This window comes from Neovison vison, chromosome 4, assembly GCF_020171115.1.
Source record: "Neovison vison isolate M4711 chromosome 4, ASM_NN_V1, whole genome shotgun sequence".
In the NCBI taxonomy this organism is placed as follows: Eukaryota; Metazoa; Chordata; class Mammalia; order Carnivora; family Mustelidae; genus Neogale; species Neogale vison.
The window spans coordinates 86390630-86398143 of record NC_058094.1 but is presented as its reverse complement, the minus strand read 5'-3'; the positions used below and the strand labels follow the sequence as shown (position 1 = coordinate 86398143).

At 39.7% G+C, this 7514-nt stretch overlaps 1 pseudogene; it reads right to left on the bottom strand.

Moving 5' to 3' along the window:
• Positions 1–3851: 3851 nt before the first annotated feature.
• On the bottom strand, positions 3852–6828 carry LOC122905366 (annotated as a pseudogene).
• Between the last annotated feature and the right edge of the window lie 686 nt (positions 6829–7514).

Here is a 7514-nt window from a genome sequence, read left to right as displayed (position 1 = left end):
TGTTAAGTGAAATAAGTCAGTCAGAGAAAGACAAATACCATATGATTTCACTCATATGTGGAATTTAAGAAAAAAAAAAGAAGAGGAACATAGGGGAAAGGAAGAAAAACTAAAACAAAATGAAAACAGAGAGGGAAGCATACCATAAGAGGTGCTGAACTCTAGGAAACAACCTGAGGGTTGCTGGAGGGAAGGTGGGTGATGGGAAGGGATAATTGGGTGATGGGCCTTCAGCAGCACTGGATATAATGAGCAGGACACTGGATATAATGCAACTGATGAATCACTAAATTCTACCTCTGAAACTAATAAAAGAAGAGTACTGGCTCCTACTGAATTATAGATAGGGGATTGCCTCCCTTCCTCATCTTCTTAATCCCCTGTGATCTGGAGTTTTGTTCTCACTATTCCCTGAAACTATTTTGCTAAGACTGCCAACAACTTCCTAGCTCCTTAATCAAATTGGAACTTGTTCATTCTCATGTCACTTGACTTTAAAGCAGTATCATTGCCACTCTCTACTTTCTGAAACATTCTCTTAACTTTCATGAAACTACACATTGGCTTTCTACCTCTCTGTTGTTTTCTGTCTCTTTGCTGTTACTCTCTTCCTATTCCTTAGATGCCAATTTTCTTTAGGATTTGTCTCTGAATTCTTTTCCTACTTTCTGTGTTCTTCACAATCTTCCCATATGACCCCATTCACTCTTTTTTTTTTTAAAGATTTTATTCATTTATTTTGACAGACAGAAATCATAAGTAGGTGGAGAGGCAGGCAGAGAGAGAGAGAGGAGGAAGCAGGCTCCCTGCTGAGCAGAGAGCCCGATGCAGGGCTTGATCCCGGAACCCTGGGATCATGACCTAAGCCGAAGGCAGAGGCATTAACCCACTGAGCCACCCAGGCGCCCCCACTCTTTTGTTTTAAATCCAATCTACACACTATATTTCCAGCACAAACTGTGCTTTTGAGCTCCAAACTATACCTCTAGCTGGAACTGGCCATCCTCATCATATGGTGTCATAAGCATCTCAAATTCAAAATATTAAGAATTAGACTCATTTTTCCTAAACCCAGATCATTTCTCCCTTCTCTACTCTACTCCCCATCCTCATGATTGGCAGCACCTTTTGTCCTTTCAGAAAACAGGAAATTGTCCTCATTTTGTATTTTATACTCAGTGGGAGATGAAGCCTTGCAAGTTCTTGTTACTAATGTCTCATGAACTGAATCTATTCTGTGTCATCTAATTTCAAACTCACTGTCTTAGTTTGGGCCACATTTTTAGGGTTTGGCTAGTGAAATAGTTTTTTTTTTTTTTTTTTTAAAGATTTTATTTATTTATTTGACAGAGAGAGATCACAAGTAGGCAGAGGCAGGCAGAGAGAGAGGAGGAAGCAGGCTCCCCGCTGAGCAGAGAGCCCCATGCGGGACTCGATCCCAGGACCCTGAGATCATGAACAATCTCCAGCCTTGTTTCTCTCTCTCAGTTTCAGAGGTAGAGTTTAGTGATTCATCAGGTGCTTATAACATCAAGTGCCCTCCTTAATGTCCATCACCCAGTTACCCCATTCTCCCTCTTGTTTCTCTTGAATATGTTGTATACTGTTGTATTGTGCTCCTTTTTTTCTCCCCCACACCAGTTAGAAGTGTTTCATTTTATTTTTTATTTCAAAGATTTTATTTATTTATTTGACAGACAGAGATCACAAGTAGGCAGAGAGGCAGGCAGAGAGAAAGTGGAGGAAGCAGGCTCCCTGCGGAGCAGAGATCCCAATGCAGGGCTTGATCCCAGAACCCTGGGATCACGACCTGAGCCGAAGGCAGAGGCTTTAACCCACTGAGCCACCCAGGTGTCCAGAAGTCTTTTATTTTAAAAATATGAAACAGGAGCACTGGATGTGGTGCAAAAATAATGAATACTGTTATGCTGAAAATAAATAATAAATAAATTTTAAAAAATATGAAACAAATGCAAAAAACCCTTTTAATGGAAGTCTGATTAAATTTAATATTAAAGTTTTCAAAAACCCATTGGAGAAAGTCAGCAGGTATGTTAAAGAAAAGCAGGAAACTGCTGACAAGTCTTTGGTGGAAAAGCAAGTTGCATAGGTATACAAGTTATCCTAATGATTACCAAGCTCAAATTTTGTTTTTCAAAAACAGGTCTTAATGTATACCGAGAAAACCATACAGACACACCCAACAGTGCAAAGATGTAACAATGAAGTTTAAGGATAGAGGAGAAGCCATATATGACAATACACACAAACAATCTATAAAATAAAATAAACCATTCAATCCTAGGAAAAAATGGGGAAACTTCATGAATGTAAAATACAAGGAACAAGGACTAACAACAAATGGAACTTTCCTAAATATTTCCCTATTGACTAACTAAAACACAAAATGATGACCATTAACAGGTAGTTTTCATATACAATATGCATGTAAATTACAGTAATTTTTTTTCTATTCAATTACCATTTCTTCCCTTTTCCTTTTCCCCTAATTTTCTCTAGCAACTTGTTTCCCTTGGTTTGATAAGTTGAATCCAAAAGGTTTGGAACCTAAAGTGAGTACCAACTTTTACTGGAATAGTACTTGGGAAATGCAACTCTAGAAAAGGCAAAATTCAATTTTTTTTTTTTACTTAATCTAATTTCTTTTCAGTATAACAGAATTCATTGTTTATGCACCACACCCAGTGCTCCATGCAATACTTGCCCTCCATAGTACCCACCACCAGGAACCCCCCAACTTCCCACCCCCCACCCCTTCAAAATCCTCAGATTGTTTTTCAGAGTCCATAGTCTCTCATGGTGCATCTCCTCCTTCAATTTCCCACAACTCCTTTCTCCTCTCCATCTCCCCATGTCCTCCATGTTAGTTCTTATGCTCCACAAATAAGCAAAACCATATGATAACTGACTCTCTCTGCTTGACTTACTTCACTCAGCATCATCTCTTCCAGTCCCGTCCATGTTGATACAAAAGTTGGATATTCATCCTTTCTGATGGAGGCATAATACTCCATAGTATATATGGACCACATCTTCCTTATCAATTCATCCATTGAAGGGCATCTTGGTCCTTTCCATAGTTTGGCAACCGTGGCCATTGCTGCTATGAACATTGGGGTACAGATGGCCCTTCTTTTCACTACATCTGTATCTTTGTGGTAAATACCCAGTAGTGCAATTGCAGGGTCATAGGGAAGCTCTATTTTTAATTTCTTAAGGAATCTCCACACTGTTCTCCAAATTGGCTGCACCAACTTGCATTCACACCAACAGTGTGAGGGGTTCCCCTTTCTCCACAACCTCTCCAACACACAAAACAGATAATCATGTCAAAAAATGGGCAGAAGACATGAACAGACACTTCTCCAATGAAGACATACATGAAAAAAATGTTCACCATCACTAGCCATCAGGGAGATTCAAATTAAAACCACACTGAGATACCACCTTACACCAGTTAGAATGGCCAAAATTAGAAGACAGGAAACAACTTGTGTTGGAGAAAAGGCAAATTTTAACTGAAGTGACTGGACAAAGTTGAACATTTGTTCTCAATGGAACAATGTCCTCTAGGTTAATCAGTAAGTTAATGGCTTCTCTTGGCTGGATCACATGACCCAGCTTGATACTGGCATGCTCCATGGTGAGGTACTGCAACGTTATGTGCGCAAATACCTAGCCACTTAAGCTTTCAATAAAACAAAGCATCATCTTATACCATTTCAGTAAAAAAAAAAAAATAAAATAAATACTGCTTTTTTATTGGTCTGCTTTGCCTCTTGAACTGGCTTGGAGTGTTGTTCATGACAGAAGACACAGGAGTTAATTAGTTAATTAGTTAGTACTCCACACTCCTTGGGCTTCAATACTTCCTACTCTTTAAGCCTCAGCACATTTTTGCTGAAATAATGGTATTCTTTGTTAACATCGTCATTGTCATGGGACCAATATCCCTGTGGACTGGAATGCTGTAAGCAGCTTTTTTTCTGATTTCTTCAAAATGCAACCAAGGTGGCTTTAGGCATGATGGGATCTTGAACTCTTTTTATTTTCATATTGATCAGTGCAATGCCCTCATTGATCATATCTGCTATGATTGGGAATGCCTGCATCAGAGACCAAAATGTCTGCAAGAACTGTATGTCTCTTCATTTGCTCTTTGGGAGTGTACTAATGAATATTGTAATAGTGGCATCACCTCCAGGGTATTCACAAGCCCCATCTATCTGTATTGGCACTGCAATGGGCATTCCAACATTTTTTGACCTTCCAACCACAACCACATTCTTCCCTAGGGTTGGGATGTCCATTCACTTAATTATTTCCCAGACACTCCATGGGACCACTGGTAACACATTTGCTCCACATTAATTACATAAAACCATCAGCATCTTTGGAGAAAACACTACTGCAGATGTTTCTTTCATCAGTATGTTCTGGAAGAGGCAGCTGAACAAGAAGGCCATCTACGTTATAATCATCATTTTTAAAATTATGTTCAGTTAGCCGATATATAATACCTCATTAGTTTTTGATGTAGTGTTCAATGATTCACAACAGGTTCTATGCAAACAAACAATAGATCAGAGGTTGAAAATTTGAGGCTGCTGGTGACTTTCAAAGCTTTTCTATGGAAAGAGGAAAACAAAATTCTTATTGGGGTGCATTGGGTAGAAGGGGAAAGCAAGAGATTATATACAATTGCTATCAGTCAGAGTTTTATCAAAGGAGCAGCCCCACTATCCATGATTTGGAATAAAAGATTCATTTTAAATAGTGCTTTGTGCACCTGCGGGAAGAGCTGAAAGCAAAGGTCTAAAAGAAAAGTCACTACTCAGGGTTTGCTCATGGGAGTAGTTGAGAAGTCTGGGTGATTCTGTCTCTGGGTTTAGTTGTAGGGCAAAAGTCAGCAGAAGTGCTCCATCCATTGAAGTTTCCAACTCCCTGCCTTCTCACTGACTATTTTCTAATCATCCTTTGAAATTCTATTCAGACATGGCCTCCCACAGGAGCCCTTCTGGAACCTACTGGCATACCTCTTCTGGCTCTGTTGATCATTTCTATGTGATTCTATGTGATTCCATGTACCTCTCCTGTGGGCATTTCCTGGTAGAGCTCCCAGCAGTTAGTAGGTGTCCCAAATATTTGTACAATTGACTTGAACTCTGTTTCTCCTGAGATCCTGAACTCCTTGAGGGCAGGAACTGTGCTCCCTCTCTAAATATTTGCTGACTCAATACAAGGATGGACAGTTGAGTGGATAAATGAGCAGGACCAGAAGTCTGAACACAGCCTGAAGGTTCCGAACTTTGTGTGTCCTGTATTTGTTATCTACTTCTTTTACTTATGCTAAATGACCTCTTTGGTGTTCACAGTTCATCCCTCTTCCTCAGCATTCTGAAACTTGGTGAACATGTTCACATTTGGCTCCTAATAGCCTTTGTAATATTATATATTTTAATTGTTTGTGCTTTGTCATCATTTTTCCTAGTTATTCTCATATGAAAGTCCCTCTCAATACTTTAATTGACTTCCTTGGGATACTTTCAGTTTTGATATACCTTTCTTAATGTGTAGTAACATGAAATGGTGTGGCATTATAGATGCAAATGCATGATAATATTATGCAAGCTTGAGATTTTGCTGCACATAAGTTATGGGGAGGCTTGTCAAAGGATTAACCTGTATATTAATCATGCTGAATATATATATTTAACTAAGGCAACCTATAGGGTACAGCCTGCTTAATGCTTAATGCCTCTCTAACCCTGCAGGGAGCAAAGGTGCATTCTTAGGCCCCTAAAATAGAATAGAAATAACCTCTCCGCTCACCTAATATTCCCTAATGGTTGCTCTTTGCACCCATTCTGATGTCATGAAGGAAACAAAGACCTCTTCTGTGATCCTGAGGTGCCAGATTGGCTGGGCAAAGACAAAGGGGCATTTTAAATAAAGGCTCCAGACATTTATTTAGCCTCAAAATTACTTCTCCAAATTTGCACATTGTGCAACACTGCAGATCTTCAAATGTATTTCTGTAATTGGCTCCAATATGTCTTATGTTTTAACTTTTCTTTTTGTCATGGGAAGGGAGTAGGGAAGGGATTAGTTGTCTTTTTTTCCCTTCCAGAGAACTGCCAAAATAATTTTGACTCTCCCAGATGAAGTAAGTTTTAAAATTGTGGTTCTCCTGAGGTTCATTTGGAAGAAGACACAGCAATTCTGAGAAACCAATGATGGGGGCTGCCAAGATGTTCCATTTCCTTGGCTGTGGCTTCTGTTTCCTTGCATCAAGGTCAGTGTGAGAACAAAACCACGGTTTTCGAGGGTTGGAGAGGCTTGTTCAAACACTTGTCCTTGCCCACCTCAAAGTCTCCTGCCTTGCATGGCAGTATTGCCTTAAACCCAGAGTTTAGGGTTTGTTGTGGAGGTTGGATCTTCACTTCCTCTTGCTCTTTCCCAGGCTCAGCCATTTCTACTGGCTGAGTTGCACCTGGGAAAATTGGGATACACACTTGGCTCAGGCTATTTTTGAGGTGTGCAGTTTCTAGGAAATTGGAGATTGCCATCTCATACCGTTCTGTGTCTCCATCCTGGGTTTTGAGATAAAGTATGAAGGGTTGGAGCAAAGGACTGAATAAGAATTATTCAGGGATTATATAAGAACCATAGAATTTCAGAGCTGTGAGTTCCTTTTAGACAGAATTGCAGAGAGGAAGGAGCAGAATTAACTGAATCAGACTGACCTGGGAGGCCTGGCACAATTTGACCATCAAGTGTTGACTCCTGAACTGTCAGCCTCTTCATAACTTTGGGAAGATTGGTAAAGTAGCAGTTTTTTGAAATGGAATTTTAGTGATGTACAGAGAAGAGGAGTGAGGTACAACAGCGTGTGCCACTTTTCCAAGCACTGCTTTACCAGAACCAGATGGTACAAATATTTAGCCTCTGAGTCTCACTTTAGTTGTTTGGGAAAGGGGTTGTTTGGGGTGGGGAATGAGATCATATGTTGAATGAAGACTGAAATGTAGCAGGTGGCTATAGTGAGTGCATACATTATTATCACCAGTTAGTACAGTCTTTATTTGAAAGATAAATGCACCAAAGCCCCCCAAATTTAGATGATTTGTCTAACAACACAGAGCATTAATGGCAGCATTTAATGGCAGCACAAGAACAGAGCCATTTTTCCTGACATTCAGAGGGGTACTTTTTACCATTTCACTACCCTGTAATCTTTTAGGTAAGCTCTCATGAGAAAGTAAAATGAAATGGTTTGAATAAAAGCTTTTCATGATTGTATTTTCGATATCAAAATACTTTTATGTGAAAATGAAAGATTTCATGGTTGAGCTTTCTGCAGGCTGGAGCCAAAGGGATGGTCTTTCTGCCTGCCCCGGTTCCCATGTCATCTGGGCACTTTCCCTATGAAACCATTTATAAACATTGCTCTATGTGAGTCCCTTAAGCTTGGTGCTAAAAACAAAGCATGA